This window comes from Dama dama, chromosome 9, assembly GCF_033118175.1.
Source record: "Dama dama isolate Ldn47 chromosome 9, ASM3311817v1, whole genome shotgun sequence".
NCBI lineage: Eukaryota > Metazoa > Chordata > Mammalia > Artiodactyla > Cervidae > Dama > Dama dama.
The window spans coordinates 105,973,662-105,998,450 of record NC_083689.1 but is presented as its reverse complement, the minus strand read 5'-3'; the positions used below and the strand labels follow the sequence as shown (position 1 = coordinate 105,998,450).

The 24,789-nt window shown below is 39.7% G+C and overlaps 1 pseudogene; it reads left to right on the top strand.

The window, feature by feature from the left end:
* Positions 1-207: 207 nt before the first annotated feature.
* Positions 208-13,415, top strand: LOC133062926 (histone-lysine N-methyltransferase SETMAR-like; annotated as a pseudogene).
* Positions 13,416-24,789: the final 11,374 nt, after the last annotated feature.

The following is a 24,789-nucleotide window of genomic DNA, read 5'->3' as shown; positions in this document are numbered from 1 at the left end:
TGGAAGAGAGTCTCAGTGAAATCCATCAATAGGTCACACTTAATACAATGCAATCCCCAGTTAAACAACACATCCTTTTATGGGTGATGTCTCTTTCTGATTCACCTTTTCCCCCCTCACTCCCTCTCCCCGGCACGAGACTCAAGTAAAAGTTCAAGGTTTCAGGCCCCGCTTTCTGGAGAACTCAGATTAAAACTGGTGTCAGGAATGGCCCTCAAAGACAAAACTCATAGGTCTATCAGCAGTAACAATTTATTCACTGATGGTAAGCAGGATGATGATACATTATGGTGTATGGTAGCTTTGCAATTGCTAAGGGTTTGATTTGCAGTTAAATAAGAAGTTAAATAAGGTTCAGATAGAAGGTACGGTGTTGCATTTCACAATGGCAGTTGGTTTTTAATAGAATGGGGCAAAAATAATTGTAAGAATTGTGCAGAGGGCAGGCTTTTGGAATTGGCGTTGGAATCGGTGGCAGAAGACAGCAGTAGGCTAAAGAAAACCAAATGACTACTGAAGCCCAAGAACCTCTACTGCAGCTTTTAAGAAACCCCCTTATTCTGAAACCAAAACACAGACTGCACCAACTGAACATCCTAAATAGGTCTCCATGTCAAAATCAGGTCTCTAATAGAAAAAGACAGGGATTCCAACACTTATCATGAGGCCATTTGATTGGGCAAGACTGAGATTCTGGAGTCCCTAGATTCCCTGAAACCTCTGGTTGGCAGAAGCAACACCTTTCCTCTTGCTTCTTTGCAGAAGAAGGCTCCTTTTCCGTGAAAACCATGCAATCACCTTACTGGAGGCAGGTACCTTGCAGGATGATGCTTGTTCTCTGCAGGATTTGCCCCCACCACTTATTGCCTTCAAGCCAATAGGCAGGTCACATCTCTCAGCACAGCCTCATTGAGAAGTACAGCCACTGCTGTATCAGAACTATTTGCTTAAGGAAGTTTAGCATCCATATATACCATCAGGGCCTGGGGAACACGTATCCAATGGAGATGAGAGCGTTCAGCAGGAGAATGCAGAGAATAAGGCTGGAGAGTGGAGAGGTAATTGACCCTAAAGCCTGAAGGAGATCAGTCCTGGGTGTTCATTGGAAGGACTGATGCTGAAGCCGAAACTCCAATACTTTGGCCACCTCTTGTGAAGAGCTGACTCACTGGAAAAGACCCTGATTCTGGGAGGGATTGGGGGCAGGAGGAGAAGGGGATGACAGACGATGAGATGGCTGGATGACATCACTGACTCGATGGGCATGAGTTTGAGTAAACTCCAGGAGTTTATGATGGACAGGGAGGCCTGGCATGCTGCGATTCATGGGGTCACAAAGAGTCGGACACGACTGAGTGACTGAACTGAACTGAACTGAACTGAAAGCCTTCATGATAACTTGTGATTCAACGTTCTAACAGGGACCAGGATCTAGTCATACAATCTGCTGATTTTATTCCTTGAATCTAAGGCATGCCTATATTCTACAAAATGTGTTTTGCTTTCGAAATCTAATGAGGCCCACCAATCTCTATGTTTCTTTTTTACTAGTAGGAAGTGTAGGAAGGGGCAAAGTAGAACAATTGTTATTTTTTGCTTTCAAGTGGATATCCCAGCATGCCTCTAGACACTGGGCCCTAAAACCTTCTATCACGTGGCGGTCCCCTGGGCCTTTTGAGAGTTTATTTCCCTCTCACTGATACGGAAGTGTTTTATTAGGGTGTCCAGAGTATTTCTTTTTGCTTCCTTCTTGCCAGATCTAATTTGTTTGATGCCATAAATTCAGTGGACTGGCTGACATTCTGTAGAATGTAAAGATGATCTTGTCCCTGTGACTGTATTTCTATTAAAAACACAGGAAAGATAAAGTAGCTCTGGGACAATATGTTGAATCTGAACTTCTATGAATGCCATGTGGATGCAAATTGATTTTTGCTTCTCTCTTGTTTGGGTTAGAGAAGAAAGACTGCCACCAGATCGATAGCCTCCTAAGAGACAGTGCCTGTGGACCTGCTCCAGTAAGAACACATTTAGCGCAGCAGCCGAGACTGGGAGTGCTATCTGGCGAAGTTTACATTAGTCTACTGTCATTTGCCACATTTCACCTGCTTTTTTTAAGAGTCAGAGAGGTGAATTGAATGGGATGGTGGGAAATATCCTTGAATCCAATGAGGGTCTGAGAGTGGCACTAATCTCTGCAACACTATTCCTCCTGAGATGCTCTATTGCTTTCAATTTACTATTTTGCCAAGGCAAAGTGGGTTCAGTAGGCAGTTTCAGAATCTCTCACTTGAACTTTCCTGCATGATGATGCTTACTCCCCAGGTGGAGAGGTAATGGGAGAGTTCTGCCAGCTATAACACACACACACACACCCTGATTGTATACTCAGGTGACCAGTTAAATAGCCACAGGGTAGAATGACTATAAATAATCACAAGCACCACTATATATATCCACAGTGCAGAATCAGTATAGAGAAACAGGAGTCCAAATTTCATTTATGAATTCATCACCATAAAATTACCACCTAATTAGAAGAACAGGCCTGAATATTCACTGGAAGGACTGATGCTGAAGCTGAAACTCCAATACTTTGGCCAACTGATGTGAAGTGCTGACTCATTTGAAAAGACCCTGACACTGGGAAAGATTGAGGGCAGGAGGAGAAGGGGACGACAGAGGATGAGATGGCTGGATGGCATCACTGAGTCAATGGACATGAGTTTGAGTAAACTCTGGGAGTTGGTGATGGACAGGGAGGCCTGGCATGCCTCAGTCCATGGGGTCACAAAGAGTTGGACATGATTGAGCAACTGAACTGAACTGACTGAACTGAATTAGAACTCGATCAAATTTTAGGTACCCTGGTACTGGTGTCATGTCAGACACTGGATAGCATTGTCCTTAAAGTCCTGGCTATATTCACCTCCCCTATACAAATAGCTACTGTGAAAATAACCAAAGGAAGGGGGAAGAGGATTGGTGAAATCTTTACTGATTATTTACAGGAGAGCTGCTCTTGACTAGGTAATCAGAATTGTACCCAGTACATCTGTGGAATGTATACCCTCAGAGAGAACCATCTTCCTTGAACCTATAGTAAGAAGATCAAAGGCATGAGAAATGAATTCGGAGCTGTTGTGGTGGTTAATTTCAAGTGTCAGCTTGACTGGGCCATAGGGCACCCAAACATATGTAGCCGAACATTATCTGGGTGTGTCTGTGACAGTATTCCTAGACGAAATTGAGATAGAAATTGGTAAACTGAGTGAAGCAGATTGTTCTTTCTAACGTGAGTGGGCCTCATCCAGTCCGTTGAAGGCCTGAATAAAATGCAAAGGCTGATATGCCTTTGAGTGTGAGGGAATTCCCTCCTGCTTGACTGCCTTGATGGGAACATGTGTTTCTTTTTTTTTTCCCCCTTGCCTTTGGACTCAAATGGAAACAGGGACTGAAATGCCCTCGTCTTCTAAGCTCCTCAAGCCAAATCCAAATACTGCATATTGCCATCCTTCCTTCCTCTTTCCCTATTCTCATGGCTAGCTAAGCTGCAAGATTATATCTCATATATATATATGAGATATATATATATCTCCATATATATATTCCATATATATATATATATATGGAATCCATTTACTTTTACTTCATATATTCGTGTCCAAGTTACCTTCATCTCCAACCTGAGTTCCCACAGTACACTGCCACGTAGTTGCCACAATCGATTCTCTACTGAGCAGTAAAATATTTTAAATATACATATATATATATGTATAATTTCATCTCATTCCACTGCATTCAGTTCACAGTGCTTCCCCATCACCTGGGAAGTACATTTTGAATGCCTTGCTCTGGCTTTCCAAGCTCTTCATGGTTGGCTGGCCCATGCCCTGTCCCGATTCCCTGCCACTGGACACTCCCCCAGTGCTCTTGAGCCACCCTGGATTTCCATCTGCTCCTTGATCATGGTGAAATTGCTCTTTCCTTAGGGACCTCTGCTTCTTCCTTGTTCTTGCATGCCTTCTAATCACACAGATATCAGCTTAAATGTCTTCACGTTAATGCAGGTTTTCTTGACCACTCAATATAAAATAGCTATCCAGGCAGCTGCTATCAATCTTTACTGAATCTTTGCAGAGAAAGTATCAAAATGCTAATTAAGGCTTGGCTGGAGAAGGATGTGGTCAGAGGTGTGACACATAAATTCTAAGGCAGGATAGTTTAGTGGAGCATGGATTTTAAAAAAGTCAATGGCAGTTAGTCTATTGAAAACAAAATGCTTTTTTTGTTTGTTTGTTTGTTTCCAGAGACCTTTGGACAACAACTAGGTTAAAAAACGTGAAGGGAAGACACACAGCAAATAAATGCAAGCCACAGGGAGGGGATACAGGTATTGTGTGCAGATTTTATCAGTATTGCTAACAGAATAAACATTTTCAACAAGAACTGCAATGTTTAGATCAAGAGATCTTTGGGATCAAGAGATAACTTGCAATTTTCCACTTATTTAATAATTTTATTACTTGAAAGTCTTTACTATCTAAATACTACATTGGCTGGAAAGATAAATTGGTATGAAATAGGATGCTAAGGACATTACAAATAAATGATATTCAAGTTGACTTAACATTTTTCTTAAATACCAGCTGAACTATTTTATACTACTCAAACTAATACTAGCCACATGGTCTAACTCCATTACAATGCAGTGTAACAGTAACGGTAGTCAATTATTTATGAATCAGTGGAAACATCTGGAAGCTTGACCTCCTTTTGCTATTAAAAGGACTTGGAGCATTTGCTGTATTTCACTATTAGTGCCACTTCAGTTATTACATGCTCTGCCAATGTTTTATGTAACTGGACTGATTTCCTTCCAACTCATAAGGTCAGCTGACTGTGAAGGGATGGAGTTTTCTAGGCACTGATGCCTACATCTATCTCCTTATTGATATTGCGGGCTAACTAATGCTCGCACACAGCGGAAAACATGTTTGTCTAACATCACATAGTACATATGTAAGCATCAAAGAGAAGAGACTAACTTATTTTTCTGGGCCAATCTTACATTCATTTTTTTTTAGTATTTCCAATCTTTTCCTTTTTTGACTTATTCATGTACATCTATGTGCACACACACACACACACACCCCACAATTAGATGTCCCTGATCTGTATCTAAAAATCACAATGACTTACCCACAGGTAGAATTTATGTTAGCCAGGTAAAAAAGAATGATTCTCTTTTACACCAAATATATTTCCAATGTACTTTGTATAGAAAGTGGTGAGAAAGCGTATGTTCAAGAACTGATGACATATGCAAACACAAACATTTGCATAGGTGAACTTACAATTCTATCTCTGAAAAGACAGAGAACATGCAGCTAAGCGGATGTTCCCCACTTAGCTGGATCATCAAACTGCAGGCAGTTACTTGTATTTGACTTTGTTACTGTTCTACCAACAGACCCATCCTAATTCATTTTGCTTAGGCTTACTTCCATTCATGAGATACTTATTGTGAATATTCTCTGCATCTGACACAGTATCAGACACTGGAAGATAAAAATGATGATTACGCGAGAATCTCTAGTTGTGATGGATTTCAGTCCTCTCACGAGTTTTAAACCCAGAGAAACCGCAGCACCAAGAGGAAACGTTTAGAGTACTTAAATGGGATGTGCGTAATTGTTCAGAGATTAAGAACACATACAAACAAATAAACAATAAAAACAAATTTGCCAGTTAAATACCTAATCTGTTTAGTTTGCAAAGCTCTCATATTTTCTTATCAGGGTGACTCAGCAGCAACATTGAAAGAGCTGAGCTGAAAAAGAATGAGTGATACGAGTTCTTAGAAGGGACCCATGTAAGGAACACATAGGGAAAAGGAGTCTTTTTAATATCAATAGAAAACAAGTATTTGGGGAGGCCTGAACTCTTCCAACTGTGGACAGGGAAAAGCTGAACTCTGGAGGACAGAGCAAACCTTGTCCCATGAAATCATCAGAAAATACACATGTCTAGCAGCTGTGTTAACCCCGTATCCACACCTGGCAGCTCCTTCTGCTCCGGCTGCTATGCTTCGTGCTAGATTACCCCACCACTCCGGCAACTGATGACTGGATCAACAATTTGGCTCTAAAACCATCTTGGAAGACAGTGAGGTGGCTTGGCCCCAGAGCTCTAACAAGCAAATGCTCCCTACACTTGAGTGTGACTCACTGACCCAACACACCATTCCCTTGACGGGTTTGCATGAGCGATATTGCCAGACGCAGCAGCGGGCAACAAAAATGGGAGTTACATTGAAAGAAAGTGGTATGCTACCAGCCAGCGGAATCCACGGGGTGAGAAGAAAAAGAAGGCAGTAAAATCTGGCAGGTGGTAGATCAATAAACAAGTAAGAGCCACGGAACAGAGAAGGTTAGACTAATGTTACTGGGAGCAGTAGCAGCGGAAGCAAGGAATAGCTGAGTCATCTTAACTGCAGGACTCTGGGGCTCGAAAGGCTAAACCTCAAGCATCCGTTGGGAAAGCAGGTGGTACCAACTTTAATTAAGAAGTAAACATAAGTTGTGATTACAACACAGTATTTCTACAGAAATAAAAACCTTGTATTGTCTTTCTCCCATAGTAGGCTCAAACACTGAAGACAAACAGATCTTTGAATAAAAGGTACATCACGTGGGACAGGGCTTCCCTGGCAGCTCAGCTGGTAAAGAATCTGCTTGAAAGGCAGGAGACCCTGACTTGATTCCTGGGTCAGGAAAATCTGCTAGAGAGGGGACAGGCTACCCACTCTAGTATTCTTGGGCGAAACAGCTCTCCTAAATAGGATAAACTTTTCTCTCCAATTACTTGCATCTGCAAATCTTCTATTTGTACAAGTAACCTTTGGCCAGAACACTGACAAATCATCAGGATTTCTTAAGTGTTTTTGTCTTTAAAAATAAAAGGAATTGGGTAATAAGAGAGCCACGTGGTCATGTGGTAATCATAATTAAGAATACTCAACTCTTTTTCCCTTTGGGGGAAAGAAAAGCCTCAAACGTCACTAGGGGTTTTGTTTGGTGAGTATATATATCTCAGCAAAAATGGCCATAAAGCAGATTCTTTCTCTTTCATGATAAAATGTATATTCTGTTAAAATTTTTTTTGAAATAAACATAAATATACTTCATGACCGTGGAACCATGTCCCTCAAAGACAACATGAGGAAGGCAGAGGCGCTCCTACGGCTTCTGTGTTACCTAGGGGCCCAGCCAGCGAGAGATGGGGCGTTGGGTGGGAGAAGCCCGTCTCGTTGGTGTGGTTCACTCTGAACCATCCCAGTGGTTTCTCTCTTTTGTCTTTCATGGTGACTGACAGAGCTGGGTTGGGCCACATTTCTCATCTTCCAGCTCTGGATAGATGAATTATCACAGTGTCACATGTGGGCCCACCCTGATTATCTTTAACACGAGAAAACGAGGCCCTGCATACACTCAGGACGGAATTTCAAGCAAGGGAGTGAACGCGAGAGCTCCTCTCTTGTCCTCAACAGCATCTTTCTTTCTTTACGAGTCCTAACTACAGAATGGCTAGAATGATTTCTTCTTTTCTTTACATTTCTTGGTTCTCCCATTAAGCACCAATTAACTGGCAGGCATACATTTTCTATAATCTGTAAGACTCTTAAAGAAAGGGGTAACAACCAAGATCCAGATCGTTTTAGGATACAGAAGAAGGAAACTAGAGGCAGTTTGCTTTCACTTTCTAAGTAATGGAGAAGGCAAAGTTAACCACATAGGAAAAAAAAAAAAAGTTGGGATAGAAATGGGTAATAAAGTTTAGAATTGCTGCTGTGAAAATATGGCAGGGAGTCAACTACAGATGAATAAGAAAATTGCAATAAGGGTCCAAGAGCTGATGGATGGCACGCCTTATTACAATGATTTGCAGTTTTTTCCTCAAGTCATGATCAAATGTCCTTTGGCAGAGTTCCATGTTTGAGGATGGGAAAATTTACATCTTTATTTTCAGTAACCTTGAACTAAAATTTACATTTCCTTCAATTGTGATTATAGGCCACAAACCACATTAGTATTAGTAGTTCTTGTAACAATTTACCCAATTGAAATATTAGATATTTTCACATCATATTAAAGTTATAGTACCTCAAAGTATCAGGTATTATATAACTCAATGGTATTGCTTTTTATTTAATGTGTATTGAACAACAAATATTATAATTTTAATTTTTGAGATAATTATATTTCGATATAATTGGCTTCCTCTGTATTCTATAACTTTTTAAAAACTTAGTACTTTTAGAAGGGTTCTGTGTTGTTCATAAGCTTCATAAAGTTAGCAGAGGTATTCATGTCTCGTGGTAAGCTAAGAATGCCTGTTTTTTGGTATGTCAATATTTGTCATATGTTACATAACACTTAAAAGACTGAAAGGAAGAGGATAAAATTGGAATGAAATGTTGTTACTGAAATCGGCAGAAAATATAAGCAATTACCTAGGTTCAGCAGCTATTAATGATATGAAATGCTGCTTTTTTATGTCAAAATTTTAACATTATGACTTAAGTGGCATTTTCCTTTTACAAATGCCCAGGATTTTTTGTTACAGTCAATGAAACCTGTCTCATTAGTCCCCTCTAAACTTCAGTTAGAATGCACACATAATGTAGCATTGATATTTTAAGACTGTATGTCCAACAGCATGATTTAAGGCTGATGAAGGCTTTCTCTGTAGGTACTTTATTTGCTGAATATCCATGGCCGCTATTTACAAGCTGTGGCTGCTTGCATCAGGGATTTTTGCAGGTAGATATTGATTGCCTACCTTTGATTTTTTACTGATTGATAAATCAGTTCCTAAATGAGGTGACTGAAGAAGCCTAACAATTTAGCATCAAAGCAAGGATTACAATACTGTAATGGATAGCTGCTCCTTCCTGCACTTATTGAATCAATATTCCTCCCCCATCATTTTTGTAGGAATGCAATTAACCTTCTATTTTATCAATATCCCCTCCCCCAACACACACACTCTTAATTCTTATGATTCAGTTGGGGTTGGTCCTTTCTCCAGATTCCGGGGTGAGCATGTAACTCAGGCCAATCAGGGCATTCTGTTCTCTCTGTTCACAGTGATTGTCATAGACAGAGGCATAAATGATTGAGGCAAAGAAGTCTCATTTTGAGGGATATTCATTGAAAGTATTGGGAAAAAATCGGGGCTGTTGAGAGCTTGTGTTAAGCCTGGAGCGGCTAACAGCCGTGTATCCACCAGGACAGCATAGTCTGAGAGGGAAAGGAAACTATAGAGGGAAGCATTTCTCAGGAATGGTGAGCGCTATCGCCATTCTGGTGACCTAATTAGAGACTTGGATCTAGCTGTGCCTAAAGTCAGCATGTGGGGTTTCATTTCTGTGCACCTATCTATGTGAATTATGTGCAGCGAGTCACTTTGAGGCACAATTACTTGGAACAAAAGAGTCTTGACTAACAGACACTTTTGCTAAATTCCAACTTCTAATTAGTCTGGAAAGTTCTTCTTCACTATGAAATACTTATTAGTGATGCGTGAATTAGTCAAATAAAGAATAGCAACGAAAGACACTTATTTCATACTTGAAAAAAAAATATCTTGCTTCAAATTAATCTAGAACTAAGGATGGAAGGAAAAACACAAGTAGGATATTTCAGGTGATCAATAATTTGTATGAGTTAATTATCTGAGGGGATTCTGCATTCATCCTCCCAGATGTCATAATTTCTAAACTGGAATGCTGTGAGCATTTGCACACTTTGAAGTCAGGGAATCTAATCAATCTTCCTCCTAGATTTGTATTCCTATAAAACGATGGTCCTGTTCTAGGGCAGCCAGTATCGCCTGGCCTATTGTACTGGAGAATAAATAAGTAAGAGTCTTGATTACCCAACAAATAAATCTGGTTAACTGTTACATTAATTAAAATGCCGGGTTCTGCGGCTATTCTGAACTATTTATGTGTGATTTAATTCATATCAGCAGCTAATTTGTATTTAATGCAAACTAATGGGCTTTATGTAAATGGAGCATGTGGCAGTCTATTTAAAAAACAAATTATCTCTAGTTTCATTTCAGTTATTTTAATTAAATTTAGAGTGTGTGTGTGGTGGGGGGCTGAAGGGGAAAGGGATGTGTTATATATGAAGTGATGATTAAATCCAATTTAGGTCTACAGAGTAAGAAACAAGTAATTCTCTCAACAGACACATTGGCCCTTTCATAAAGTTTCAAGAAGTAAAGAGGCTTAGTATACAGAGAAGCCTCTAAGATTCTAGATGGTGTAACTTAAGATCATGCTCTTATATTATAAACTACAAATACATATAAGTCCTTGTGGAAATATGTTTCTTTAAATATTCTTTTTACTTTGGCTGGAAATTATTTTATGACTTAAATACTCATAATAAATATCTATGTATAAATATATTTTTCCTTTGATTTGGAGATTTTGAAACCATTTTTTAAAATTGGTTAACTAATATTTCTGTGCATGTTTTTCTTATCAATAGTTTAAACCAATGCAGTAATTTTTAACTGTAATAAAGCTTTCCCTAACTTGTAGCTTATCTTTCACTGAACCACATTTGATTTTTTAATTTTTTTCAAAGGACAATTTTGTTTCATCTTCTTTCCTTAATTTTGGTATACATTCTGGAGTTAAGGAGGATTTTGGCATAGTTTATGCTATTTAGTCCTAGACTGGAACGAAACTTCAGCTTGTACAATTTGGTTAACTTCAAAGTTGCTATACTTCCCATTTTTTTTCTTGCATCATGATAACTTTTTCTATGTTTCCATTTCCAGCCAGATTATACTTTTTTTAAGGAAAATAACTATTTTTGTTCATTTCCACACAATCAATGTGATTCTCTTGTATGTGGTAAACAAACATTCAGTTAATGTTTCTTGAATATCTCCTTAAAAAGAAAATCATTCAAACCACTGAATGACCAAGTGTTCCAAAGTCTCCACTTTCAACAAAGAACAAAATATAGCTCTCCTCTTTCCAAACTGCTGGTTATAGGATAAAAGCTAAACTCAGCAATCTAGTTTTCCAGACCTAATTCCCAAAATTATCTCAGAAATTCAAAAACCATTACCTCTTAGAAGTGTCACAGTAGCATAATAAAGGATTATCTATTGGCTTACGATATTGGTGTTATATTCTAAGTCATTAAGAGGATTTAGTCATCATAACTATTCAGATGGTATAGTGAATACTATGTTTGGTACTGTGAGGTAACGGATGTACCAAAATAGGGCCGTGTCTTCCATTCTTCACAAGCAGATGGTGGAAAGCTGGTCTGGTGTACAGGAGTTACGTGATTTCACGTAAGCTGTGTGGTCTGTGTGTGTGTGTGCATGTGGGCGCTCAGTCATGTCAGACTCTTTGCCACCCCATGGACTGTAGCCTGCCAGTCTCCTCTGTCCATGGGATTTTCCAAGCAAGAACACTAGAGTGGGTTGCCATTTCCTACTCCACTCAAGTAAGCTGAGTGCATATGAAAATTGCAATTTGTACAAAAGATACCTTAAGGGAAGAGAGAGGAGGAAGAAAAAATACACTTCAGAGAACTCACTGATACATCCTTTTCCTAAAGCAAAAAGCCAGTTACTAAGATAGTGCTATTTGCTTAGTTGCCAAATCCCTTGTCTTCTATCCCTCTTCCTTTCGGGCCTTCCTCCGCTCTCTGCTTAGCTACATTAAGCGTCTACATCATCTCCATCGATTCAATTGACAGGTGATTTATCAGGCCAGCATTTCATCTTCCTTACAAAGGCAAAATGTGCCCTGTTCCCTGGTGCTATAAAGGGGAACCGAGGAATAATCCTTTGATGCTACGAGGACATTAGACTGATAAAGTTTGCACCCACATTGAACTTGACATGGAGGTGGAGTGCTTTAACTTTTAAGAGGCTGCTCTATAACTCTCAGCGTAACTGATGACCCTCATTGATATTCACATTTCAAATGCAAATAAACCTGCTTTATTTTTTTCATTTTGATTCTAGGTCCAAAATTTTCACCTTCTACACACATAGGTGCTGTAATATCAAATTGACAAAATCTTTCTACCTGCTGAGTCACTCAGTCCATCCAGATGTCTCTCCATATAAAGTGGGATGGAAAAATACAGCTGTTTAAACCAAAGTCACCTGCATTTCCTGAGTGGGATGATTTATTAGGTTGGTGCACAAGTAATCGTGGTTTTACATTGTTCAACTTTGCTATTGGAATACATTCTTAAATGTGGTTATGTTATACATCATTTTAATGCACATTTCTCACTTTATGTTTTTGCTAATGACCTATTATTTGCTGTGTATTTTATACTTATTTTAGACTCTAGAAGTGATATTAGACAAAAAGGAAATTTAAGTGATTTTTTAATTTGAGTTCAAAATGTGTTGTAAAGCAGCGGAGACAATTCACAACATCAACAACACACTTGGCCCAGAGTTGTTAACGAACGTATAGTTCAGTGGTGGTTCAAGGAGTTTTACAAAGGAGATGAGGTCCTTGAAGATGAGCAGCGAAGTGGCCAGCCACCAGAATTTGACAATGATCAGTTAAGAGCAACCACTGAAGCTGATCCTCTTACAACCACACAAGAAGTTGCCGAAGAACTCCACATCAACCATTCTAAGGTCACCGGTATTTGAAACAAATTGGAAAGGTGAAAAATCTCGATAAGTGGGTGCCTCATGAGCTGACAAAATATCAAAAAAAGTCATCGTTTTGAAGTATCCTCTCCTATTCTATGCAACAACAACGAACCAATATTCAATCAGATTGTGGTGTTCGAGGGAAAGGGCATTTTATATGACAACCAGAGATGATCAGCTCAGTGGGGGGCATGAGAAGCTCCAAAACACATCCCAAAGCCAAAATCGCACCAGTCGAAGGTCATGGGCACTGTTTGGTGGTCTGCCGCCCATCTAATCCACTGCAGCTTTCTGAATCCCAGTGACACCATTACATCTGAGAAGTATGCTCAGCAAATTGATGAGATGCATTGAAAACTGCAACCCCTGCCGCCAGTATTGGTCAACAGAATGGGCCCAATTCTCCACAAAACAATCACACAACCAGTGCTTCAAAAGTTGAACAAATTGGGCTTTGAAGTTGTGCCTCATCTGCCATATTCACCTGACCTCTCACCAACCGATGACCACTTCTTCAAACATCTCAACAACTTTCTGCAAGGAAAATGTTTCCACAACCAGCAGAAGGCAGAAAATGCTTTCCTAGAGTTCGTTGAATCCTGAAGCACTGATTTTTACATTACAAGAATTAAAAAAAAAAAAAATCTTGTTGGCAAAAATGTATTGATTGTAATGGTTCCCATTTTGATTAATAAAGAATTGTTTGAGCCTAGTTATAATGATTTAAAATTTCACGGCCCAAAACCACAAATTGTGCTTCTCACCCTTACTTGGACCCAGCTTCCCAAGTGGCTCAGTGGTAAAAAGTCTGCCTGCCAATGCAGAAGATGCAGGAGACCTGGTTTCGATCCCTGGGTTGGGAAGATCCTCTGGAGGAGGAAATGGCAACCTACTCCAGTATTCTTGCCTGGAGAATCCCATGGACAAAGGACCCTGTATAGAGTTGCAAAGAGTTGTTCACAACTGAGCGTGCACACACATGCCCTTACTTGAGTGGGGCAAATAAGAAAATGCATACGAAAGTGAGAAGAAGCTGGAGTTTTCCAAGGCATCTCAGGAAGGAGATAGCAACTTGGCCACTTCACAGGTGAGGGCATTCGGGAGGGCTCCATGCTTGGTTTAATGTTCTACTGTCACTATCTTGAAATTATTAATGGTTTTTAAAGAGGTAGTGGTGGTTTAGTTGCTAAGTCATGTCCAACTTTTGTGACTATGTGGGCTTAAGCCCACCAGGCTGCTCTGTAAATGGGATTTCCCAGGCAAGAATACTGGAGTAGGTTGCCATTTCCTTCTCCAGGGGATCTTCCCGACCCAGGGATTGAACACAGGTTCTCCTGCATGGCAGGTGAATTCTTTACCACTGAGACACCAAACAAGCAGCTTGCATTTTTATACGACATTGTACTTGCAAATTATATAGTCAGTCCTGGAGAGCAACACTCCATTTTTGTTAAGTTAGTCCAAAACTTGAGTTAAATATAGTGAAGTATTGCCAATCAAGTGTCTTAGGTTTATTTCTAGGTGTGAACCAATGTACCAAATACTGTGTAAAGCCATTTAATAGAACTAATGATTCTTATATCCTGTAGCCCTGAGTTTTTGGACACTAGGGATGCTTTATTCCATAGGCTTGAGGTTAATTTACAAAATTAGCATTTATTTAATTAGATTGAGACTTTTTTCCCCTTCTTTTATGAATGTGTCTCATACAGGAAACACTTTTTGCTTTTTCTAGAAAACTGATTTTCATAATGAGTGTTCTTAGGGCATGGGCTAACGTAACACAGACTACCTTAAACCTCAGCCCTATTTTTTAATTTCTTTTTTACAGCTGAATGTTCCCTTGGGGTTAATAGGAAGGCAGCGTGGGTAGGCAAGGCTGCAGTAACCTTGTGGAAGGTTACCTCTCTACCTCTAGACTGAGAAAGTTAGTTTTTCAACACAAGGCCCTAAATGTCAGATATTTTCCTTCACCAGTTTTCCTTAAAAGTAGACAGTGAAATTTGTCAAACCTTGGCTAATGTGAACGGAGGGGAAAGGCCTGTTGAAGGTCGTGAGGAAAGGTTTCTTTGATGATAGAGGAGAAGCGCATCCACACCCTTGCTTTTGGAGATGGTTGTATGAATACATGGTGCAAACAACTCCAGCAGGTATCTGCGACAATAAGACAGAAAGCAGGAAAACGGGAGAGGAGAGATGGGCAGCGTGTGGGGTGTGGCTGACGACCTGGTTACTCCTGGCATGCCAACAAAGAAGACACCTGCCCCCAGAACGCATTAATTTAAACCAGCGATTTTCAAAACGTGGTCTCTGGACCAGCAAAGTCAGTGTTACCAGAAAACATGTTAGAAAGGAGAATTCTGCCCCCTCCCCTCTCCACAAAGCTTGCTGGATTAGAAACACTGGGTATGCGACCAAGTCTTCTTTGTTTTAAGGAGTCCTCTTGGTCATTATTATTCACTCCAAAGTTCAAGAACTACTGGTTTACGTTTGTATTTTGTCAGCTATTCTTTTCATTGTAGTTCAAATAATCTCAATTTTATTATGAGAGGTTATTGAGACATTGTAAAATTATTATTTTTAAAAGATTGTATTTTCTCGTGATGTTAGGGTTCGGCAACACACAGATTCTTGCGTTTAGGAATAACTGAACTTAGTATTTAGTTAGCAAAAACAGTCTAAGAACTTATGCCTTGTTTTTATTATAGCATTAATTACAAAAGCTAAGACGTGGAAGCAATCTTAGTGTCCATCAATGGATAATGGATAAAGATGATGAGTTTAATACACTCAAATACTAATTCAGCCATAAAAAAAGAATGAAATCTTGCCATTTGCAACAACACAGATGGGCCTTGAGACCATTATGCTAAGTGAAATAAATCAAACACAAAAACACAAATACTGTATGACTTCCCGTATATGCAGCATCTAAAGAACAAATCAACCAAGCTCATAGATACAGAACAGATCAGCGGAGTCCAGAGGGAAGAGGGTGGGGGTAGGTAAAGTGGCGTCAAAAGGTGCAAACTTTCAGGTATCAAATAAGACGTGTGGACATAATGTACAGGACTATAGCTAATAATACTGTAAATATATTTAAAAGTTACCAAGAGAGGAAATCTCAAAAGTCATCATCCCAAGAAGAAAAAAATTGTAACTCTGTATGGTAAGGGATGGTAACTAGGCTGATTGTGGTGATCATTTTGCTCTATATACAAATATCAAATCATTATGCTCTACACTTGAAACTGATATATATAATACACTTAATAATTGATGTTATATGTCAATTATACCTCAACTGAAAAAAGAGAGCCTGTCATTTGCTCCTAACACCCATCTGTGAGAATCATCAACATCATATATGAAGTTGATTTGATATCATATTACTATTTGTCTCACTTCAAAATTGCTAGCTGTATCTTTTTCATACTTCAGGATTTTTTTTTTAAATCTCAACGGGAAAAATCAGAATGAATAGAAACATTAGTTGTAATGATGACATTTGATATGAGCAATCTCTTTGTACACCAATCAAACCATCTTAGGCTTCCCTGGCGGCTCAGAGGTAAAGAATCTGCCTATACTGCAGGAGACGTGGGTTTGATCTCTGGGTCAGGAAGGTCCCCTGGAGAAGGAAACAGCAACCCACTCAAGTATTCTTGCCTGGGAAATCCCATGGACAGAGGAACCTGGTGGGCTACAATCCATAAGGTCATAAGAGTTGGACACGACTTAGCGGCTAAACCACCACAAACAAAGCCACCATTAGATTTGGATGTGGTGTTCCCGAGCTGGCTCTAACAGCATCACTCCCGTATCCTTGCTCAGTACTTCTGCACACTCTGCAGTCAGCTTGCTCAGTTTCAGCCAAAGCTTGACTATGTCTTCTGTGCCAGACTCCTCACTGGTCCATCTCTGCCTACAGAAGTCTTCAAAGTGAGACATGTACATGTGAACTGAGGCAGAGAAGAATTATTAAACCTTATTATTTTTATCTGCCAGTAGGAAACATATCTTTACTAATAATGTAAACACAATACCTGTGTACAAGTGGGGTCAGTATTCCAGTACATCATACATCATATACGACTTGAGAGCTACCTTGAAGAAAGAATGAAAGTGGCACATTGAATAGAGGGCAAAAAGCAGAGTCTTCCTTATTAATTTATGTTTTTGCTGTTGGCATGCTGTTATTAATGCAGTCCATCTGTGCCAGACCACAGAATTACCAATTATACTATTGTTTTAACCACATGAACTTTCACAAATTAAGGTAGCTAAGAAATACCTAAAAAGAACTTGCAGGTGGAAGGAATCATAAATATTGTAAACACACATGAAAAGTGTGATGTTGGTTCTTTCCATTTTGTTCATGGGCATTTTGTCAGGCTTGCTACAAGATAAAAAGAAGGATTCCTTAATATGATACAAGGGCGTCTTCCCTTGTGGCTCAGCTGGTAAAGAATCCGCCTGCAATGTGGGAGACCTGGGTTCAATCCCTGGGTTGGGAAGCTCCCCTGGAGAAGGGAAAGGTTACCCACCCCAGTATTCTGACCTGGAGAATTCCATGGAATACAGTCCTTGGAGGCGCAAAGAGTCAAACATGACCAACTTTCACTTTCAATATGACATCATGAGAAATTACCAAGTATTTATTAAAGCAATTAAGATTATCTGAAACATGAATTTATAGTAACTATTTTTAGTAATGTACCTTACTCTAAGTGGATATTTGCCTATAGATATCAGCTAAATATCAGCTATGGACTTCCCATGTGGCTCAGTGGTAAAATAATCCAACCACCAATGCAGGAGATATGGGTTCGATCCCCGGGACAGGAAGATCCACTGGAAGAGGAAATGGCAACCCGCTCCAGTATTCTTACCTGGAGAATCCCATGGACAGAGGAGCCTGGTGGGCTACAGCCCATAGGGTCACAAAGAGTTGGACATGACTGAGTGAGTGAGCAAGCAGAAATGATCTGCCATCTCTGTATCCATCTATTATGCACACTATACACACAGTAGGATTCTATTTTTTACTGATTGCTAAACATTTTCAGTGCTTCTGATTTTATTCTTACTAACTTATTTTTTAACTGATAGAAGGTCTAAAAGTTTATAGGCCCTTGACTCACAAAATGGGGTCAAAATCCCTTACATTTCAAACTCAGGCTTTGGGCATCTGAGCCCACGCTGCTTTTCAGCCATCGCTTCCCGCCACTCTTCCCTCACGCTCCGTGTGCTTCTGCGACAGGGAAGGAGCTGCTTTTCTCCACACCCAGCTCGACACACTTCCTCAAACTAATCTCGGCCAGAAGTCATTTCACCTTCTCTGAACCCTCAGCTTGAGAATTGATAGTTCATAGCCCTTTAAGTTCTTTGAGGGCAGAATCCATCATCTGGTTCATTTTACATCCCCCATAATGCATAGGATATGCATTTCAAGAAAATGTGTTAGAAGAAAGGAAGAAAGGAAAAAAGAAATATCAACTGTGAGAGCAGAAAGAATAGTTCTTCACCTTTCCCGGTCTGAAGGTTCAGGCTGATGAGGAGTGCCCAAGCTATTCAAATTAATTCCTTCAAATATCTCATTCTGAAAGTATACTTCTTTTACACTGTATTTCATGACTAGAGCAAGTTTAAAATATTACTAGGCCACTTTTGTTCTGTCATGTAGTAACATATGAAATATTACTCTACTCATAAGGCTATCCTCATATAACAGAAACTACTGAAAGGCCAACATAGAAATCGTAGAGGCAGGAGCATGTGGGGCACAGACCTTTTATGCCATCAGACCTAGGTGGCATTCCTAGCTCTGTGGCTTATTCCATGGGCACATGCCATTATTCTCCAATCTTCTCTAATGATCTCATCTTTAAAATGGCCATACGAACTCAATTAAATGATATCTGTAAGGAACTTAGGGCTTCCCTGGTGGCTCAGATGGTAAAGAATCTTCCTGCAATGCAGACAACCCAGATTTGATCCCTGGGGTGGGAAGATCCCCTGGAGAAGGAAATGGCAACTCACTCCAGTATTCTTGCCTGGAGAATCCCATGGATGGAGGAGCCTGGTAGGCTACAGTCCATGGGAGTCACAAAGAATTGGACACAACTGAGTGACAAACACTTACTTAATTAAGGAACTTAGCCCAATACCTGGATATGATAATGTCCTATGTTCTACTGATGAAATATGCTATCGATAAAAGTGAAAGAGGAGAGTGAAAAAGTTGGCTTAAAGCTCAACATTCGGAAAACTAAGATCATGGCATCTGGTCCCAACACTTCATGGCAAATAGATGTGGAAACAATGGAAACAGTGAGAGACTTTATTATGGGGGGCTCCAAAATCACTGCAGATGGTGACTGTAGCCATGAAATTAAAAGACGCTTGCTTCTTGGAAGAAAAGTAGTGACCAACCTAGAGAGCATCTTAAAAAGCAGAGACATTACTTTGCCAGCAAAGGTCCGTCTAGTCAAGACTATGGTTTTTCCAGTAGTCATGTATGGATGTGAGAGTTGGACTGTGAAGAAAGCTGAGCGCTGAAGAATTGATGCTTTTGAACTGTGGTGTTGGAGAAGACTCTTGAGAATTCCTTGGACTGCAAGGAGATCCAACCAGTCCATGCTAAAGGAGACCAGTCCTGGGTGTTCATTGGAAGGACTGATGCTGTAGCTGAAACTTCAATACTTTGGTCACCTGATGTGAAGAACTGGCACATTGGAAAAGACCCTGATGCTGGGAAATATTGAAGGCTGGAGGAGAAGGGGACGACAGAGGATGAGATGATTGGATGGTACCACTGACTCAACGGACATGAGTTTGAGTAAGCTCTGGGAGTTGGTGATGGACAGGGAGGCCTGGCGTGCTGCGGTTCACGGGGTTGCAAAGAGTCGGACACGACTGAGCGACTGAACTGACTGAACTGACATGCTACTGATGGGGCTTTCTAGGTGGTGCTAGTGGTAAAGAACCCGCGTGACAGTGCAGGAGACCCAGGAAACGTGGGCTCAATCCCTGGGTTGGGAAGATCCCCTGGAGGAGGAAATGACAACCCACTCCAATATTCTTGCCTGAAGAATCCCATGGACAGAGGAGCCTGGCGGGCTACAGTCAATAGGTTTGCAAGTTGGACATGACTGAAGTGACTTGGCACACACACATGCTATTGATGGGAACATTTTTTTTCTTCTACTTACAAACACTTCTGATATCAAATATATGTTTTCCCCTGACATCAACCAATTCTCCAAGTCACTCAATACCAAGTAGGTGTCCTATAATTCAGTTATGACACTAACTACCCAGAGTTAGCACAGGCTTCACCGGTTAAGGGCCCTCTCTCATATGACTCTTCCCAACTTCAGACGCCACTCGTAAATCCAAGGTTTTAACTTGTACTTCTGATCAACTGTCTATAAATCAAGGGTTCTCACAACCTCCTCCTAGGTTTCATAATTTGCTATAATAGCTCAAAGAACTCAGAGAAGACTTATTTACATCTACCAGTTTATCGTCAAGGATACAATGAAGGAAGGATACAGATGAACAGTCTTGTGAAGAATACAGGGCAAAGTCTGATCTCAGGAACTTCTGTGTCCATTTGGGGTGTACCACCCTCCTGGCATATGTACTGTTCACCAACTTGGAAGCTCTCTGAACCTCATAATTTAGGGATTTTTTTTTTAAATAAAGGCTTTGTCACATAGGAATGGCCAGTCTCCAGTTTCCAACCCCTCTACCTAGGAGTAATGAAGGTGGTGTTGAAAGTTCCAAACTTCTAATCATGTTTGTTCTTTCTTGGTCTTTCTGCATCCAGAAGCCCAGCAAGAGTTTTCTAATTAGAACAAAAGATTATCCATTCACCCAGGAGATTTCAGGAGATTTAAGAGTACTGTTTAAGGTGCTACTATCATGACTATTACTCACAGAATTACAAGGATTTTAGAAGCAGTGTTTCAGGAACTGGGGACAGAGACCAAATCTATATTTCTTATTTTTCCATTTCGTTTATCCTTAAACCCTAATTATGATAACATATATACATAATATATTTATTTTCATTCATGTTGTGTAATCTCAAGATTCTAAAATTAATTATTTAGCATTGCCATAATTATCTTACATTTCATCCATAGCTTAATAAATTTACGCTTTGATTATTTTCCCAGGCTTTCTAATATAAATTCTTTTCCATAATCAAAGTTATTAATTCTATAGCTTATCTCCTCAAAGACTTAGCAGATTGACCACTTAACATTCTGGACAGTACAAAAAAAAAGGTTTATGTTCTTGCAAATAATATGAGCTGTAGTGAAAAGAGAACAATAAAAATAAGGGAATAGTGTCAAATAAATCATAGAAGAAACTCCTCAGATATGAGACACCAGTCCTCAGATCAAGTGTCCACTGAATGTCCAGTAAAATAAAGAAGACACACTAAGGCATATCATTGTACATGATATGTACTCTCAAGGCATATCAGTGTAACTTCGGCACACTGGAACTAAAGAGGCATTTCTTAAAGATTTAAAAGGTTGTGTGAGTGGAAAACTGGCTCATTCCAAATGATAGGAAATCAAAATGTCATTCGTCTCTCAATGCTCACCCATCCCCCAGAAATCCTTGAAATGATCCCTTCAAATTCTAAGAGAAGATAATTTTCATCCTATAATACTGTGGTCAGACGAAACCCCAATCAGTTGTGAGAGGAATATAAGCACAATCTCAAAAAGGACTCAACAATTTAGCTCTTATATAACCTGCATAGGAAGGTTCCAGAGAATGTACCAAAGGAGAATCAGCAATAAACCCATACATGCACAAAAACGCATGCTGTCCAGGAAAAATTCTACACAGTCCAGGAGAGTGAAAAATTGAAACTCCAAGTAACAGCTGTGTTTCATGCCCAGAAAGAAGTAATCCTTCATTATAGAGCAGGTGGTTAGAGGGCTATGTGGAAGAATTTCAAGTTTTCTAAATTATTTGGGTATTTTGAAAAATTATTACTAGGCATTCGATAGCTTTGATGGAACATTTGGACAAATACCAACAACAGATACACAAACGCCCAAGAAAAATTTGAAAAACACAAATGCATTCTAAGAAAAAAACAGTTGTATTGAGAAGGAAACATAAGCTGCTCAGTATAGTAGTAAATAAACAAGCTTTCAGTTCAGTTCAGTCACACAGTCGTGTCCAGCTCTTTGCAACTCCATGGACTGCAGCACGTCGGGCCTCCCTGTATATTACCAACTCCCAGAGTTTACTCAAACTCATGTCCTTTGATTCAGTGATGCCATCCAACCATCTCATCCTCTGTTGTCCCCTTCTCCTCCTGCCTTCAATCTTTCCCAGCATCAGGGTCTTTTCCAATGAGTTAGATCTTCGCATCAGGTGGCCAAAGTATTGGAGTTTCAGCTTCAACATCAGTCCTTCCAATGAATATTCAAGACTGATTTCCTTTAGGGTGGGCTGGTTGGATTTCCTTGCAGTCCAAGGAATTCTCAAGAGTCTTCTCCAACACCACAGTTCAAAAGCATCAATTCTTCTGTGCTCAGCTTTCTTTATAGTCCAACTCTCACATCCATACATGACTACTGGAAAAACCATAGCTTTGACTAGACAGACCTTTGTTGGCAAAGTAATGTTTCTGCTTTTTAAGATGCTATCTAGGTTGGTCATAGCTTTTCTTCCAAGGAGCAAGCATCTTTTAATTTCATGGCTACAATCACCATCTGCAGTGATTTTGGAGCCCAAAGAAATAAAGTCTGTTATAAAAATAAAACTGTTTCCATTGTTTCCACATCTATTTGCCATGAAGTGATGGGAGCAAATGCCATAATCTTAGTTTTCTGAATGTTGAATTTTAAACTAACTTTTTCACTCTCCTCTTTCACTTTCATCAAGAGGCCCTTTAGTTCTTCCAGTGTGACTATATAAAATTGAATAATTATTTAATGAAACAATACTGTAATACTGTAATGCAATGGGAAATAAATGTGAGAGTGGTGGTATCAGAATATGAGAACTTCAGTCTCAAATACTAAAATAGGAAGTTAATACTGTGTTAGTCAATCAGCCGTTTCTGACTCTTTGCAATCCCATGGACCATAGTCTGCCAGAATCCTCTGTCCATGGAATTCTTCGGGAAAGAATACTGGAGTGGGTTGCCATTCCATTCTCCAGGGAGGAAGTCAATAGTTAGGGCCAAAAATAAAGACCTACAATGTCTAAGTACTTTACTTAGGAAAATGGTGATGAATACCAAAGGGAGAGCTAATAGATTTAAAGGCCATCAAAGGAGAGAATTCTGGAATTGATAGTCTGGAGTTGGCCTCTTCCTGTCGTCTCCTTTTCCCTTCTACTTCCCACTTCCGACCTACATGCCTTCCTGAAACCATCAAAGAGGTCCACACGCCTGAAGTCCCTCTGCATGAGATCTTTGGCTTTTGCTGAAATTTTGCACTGCCCTAGGATAAGGTTCTATTCTTTTGAACCTGATAGTGGCATAGCCAATGGGGCTGGAGACCAGGGATGAGGTGTGGAGGGCAGCAGGTCATAGGAGAAGCTTTGCTCAAGCCAGTTGTCAACCCAAAGGCAGGGTGGATGTTGAGTTCTATCAGTGTGCTGGATATCACAGATTTCCAGAGGACTGGAAGAAAGCGGAGCCAGGAGACTGAGTTTCGCTTGAAGCCAAGAAAATGTGGGGAGACGAGAACAGATGGTTTCTTCTGGAGCTTTTGGGATGGGGGTGAGTCTATGAATGACATTTTACCTTTCACACCTGTAGGAGTCCCAACATTTCGGATATTACAACAATGAGGTCTAAACCATGAGCTGACATGAGCTGACGTGGAAAAGCAGCCACCCACCTAGGAAGCCTAACGGAGGGAGAACCATCAGTTTGGAAGACCTAGACACAAGCCTGATGACACAGAATGCCTAGGGAGAAGCTGGATAGCGGAACTGATATATCCACTTGGGAAAACCCAAACACGTCACAAGCATCAGGAAATCAGAAATGTATTTTGGGGTACAAACTAGTATGTATGATCATTGCTTAGACTAAGTTTAATGTCCTTGACAAGAGATGCCTGGAGTTTCTCACAGTAAAACAGACAAAATACACCACTTGTGCTTACAGCTCACTGAGTAGACCAGTGTCATGATCCTACAGAACTGCATGGAGACAGAAGTATGCAAGTGCAGATCCTACCGTCCACCTGGAGAGAAGGAAGAAGGTCCAGTGGATGGATAAGGAAAGTTGCCATCTCCAACTGAGGTCAGAGTAAAGATTCTAACTAAAATGCAAATAAACAGAAACCCTCAAATGGAAATATTAATGAATGATGTATAGCAATATAAAAATGCAGATATCAATACAAAGAAATGTATTGATTAACACTAGACCAGGAATACATAAACAAGTGCTAATAAGATCACTTAAAACAGAAGAGATATTTTGTGAAAGGAATTCTAACTACCAACTTCACTTACCTGTGAGGTTGGGGAGGGGAGGAAATAAAAATGTTCCAAAGATTTCACTCATCATGGGAAGGAAAAAAAAGAGAAAAAAAACGGGGAAAAAAAAGAGAAAAGCACTATTTTAAAGGCTTTATTTCACAGGAGGAAGGAGAAAGCAAAAGAATATGAGAAGTAGAAATCATGGTGAGAGAGGCAGTGAGTTTTAGTGAGGCAATACTTGTTAACAGAATAAATAATAATAGACTTTAATATGAGTGTTTAAGAAAGTAATAAGGATCATTGCTAAAGGAAGGAAAAATATGAAACCTTCAAACTAATTGGGAGAAATTTAGATTTGAAATCAATAAAACAGCTGACAAAAATAGGCTAAAAAGAAAAAAAATGTGGAATATAATGAACAGGTTAAGGTAGAATGAATAAAATCAGAGATATTAACTACACTAAATGAGGATAGATTGAAACCATCCATTAAAAGACAGGCAAATATTAGAATAGAAAGAAAACACAGATATATGGTGTTTCCAAAGAATATACTTAAAACAATAAAAATAGTAGTAAGGAGGA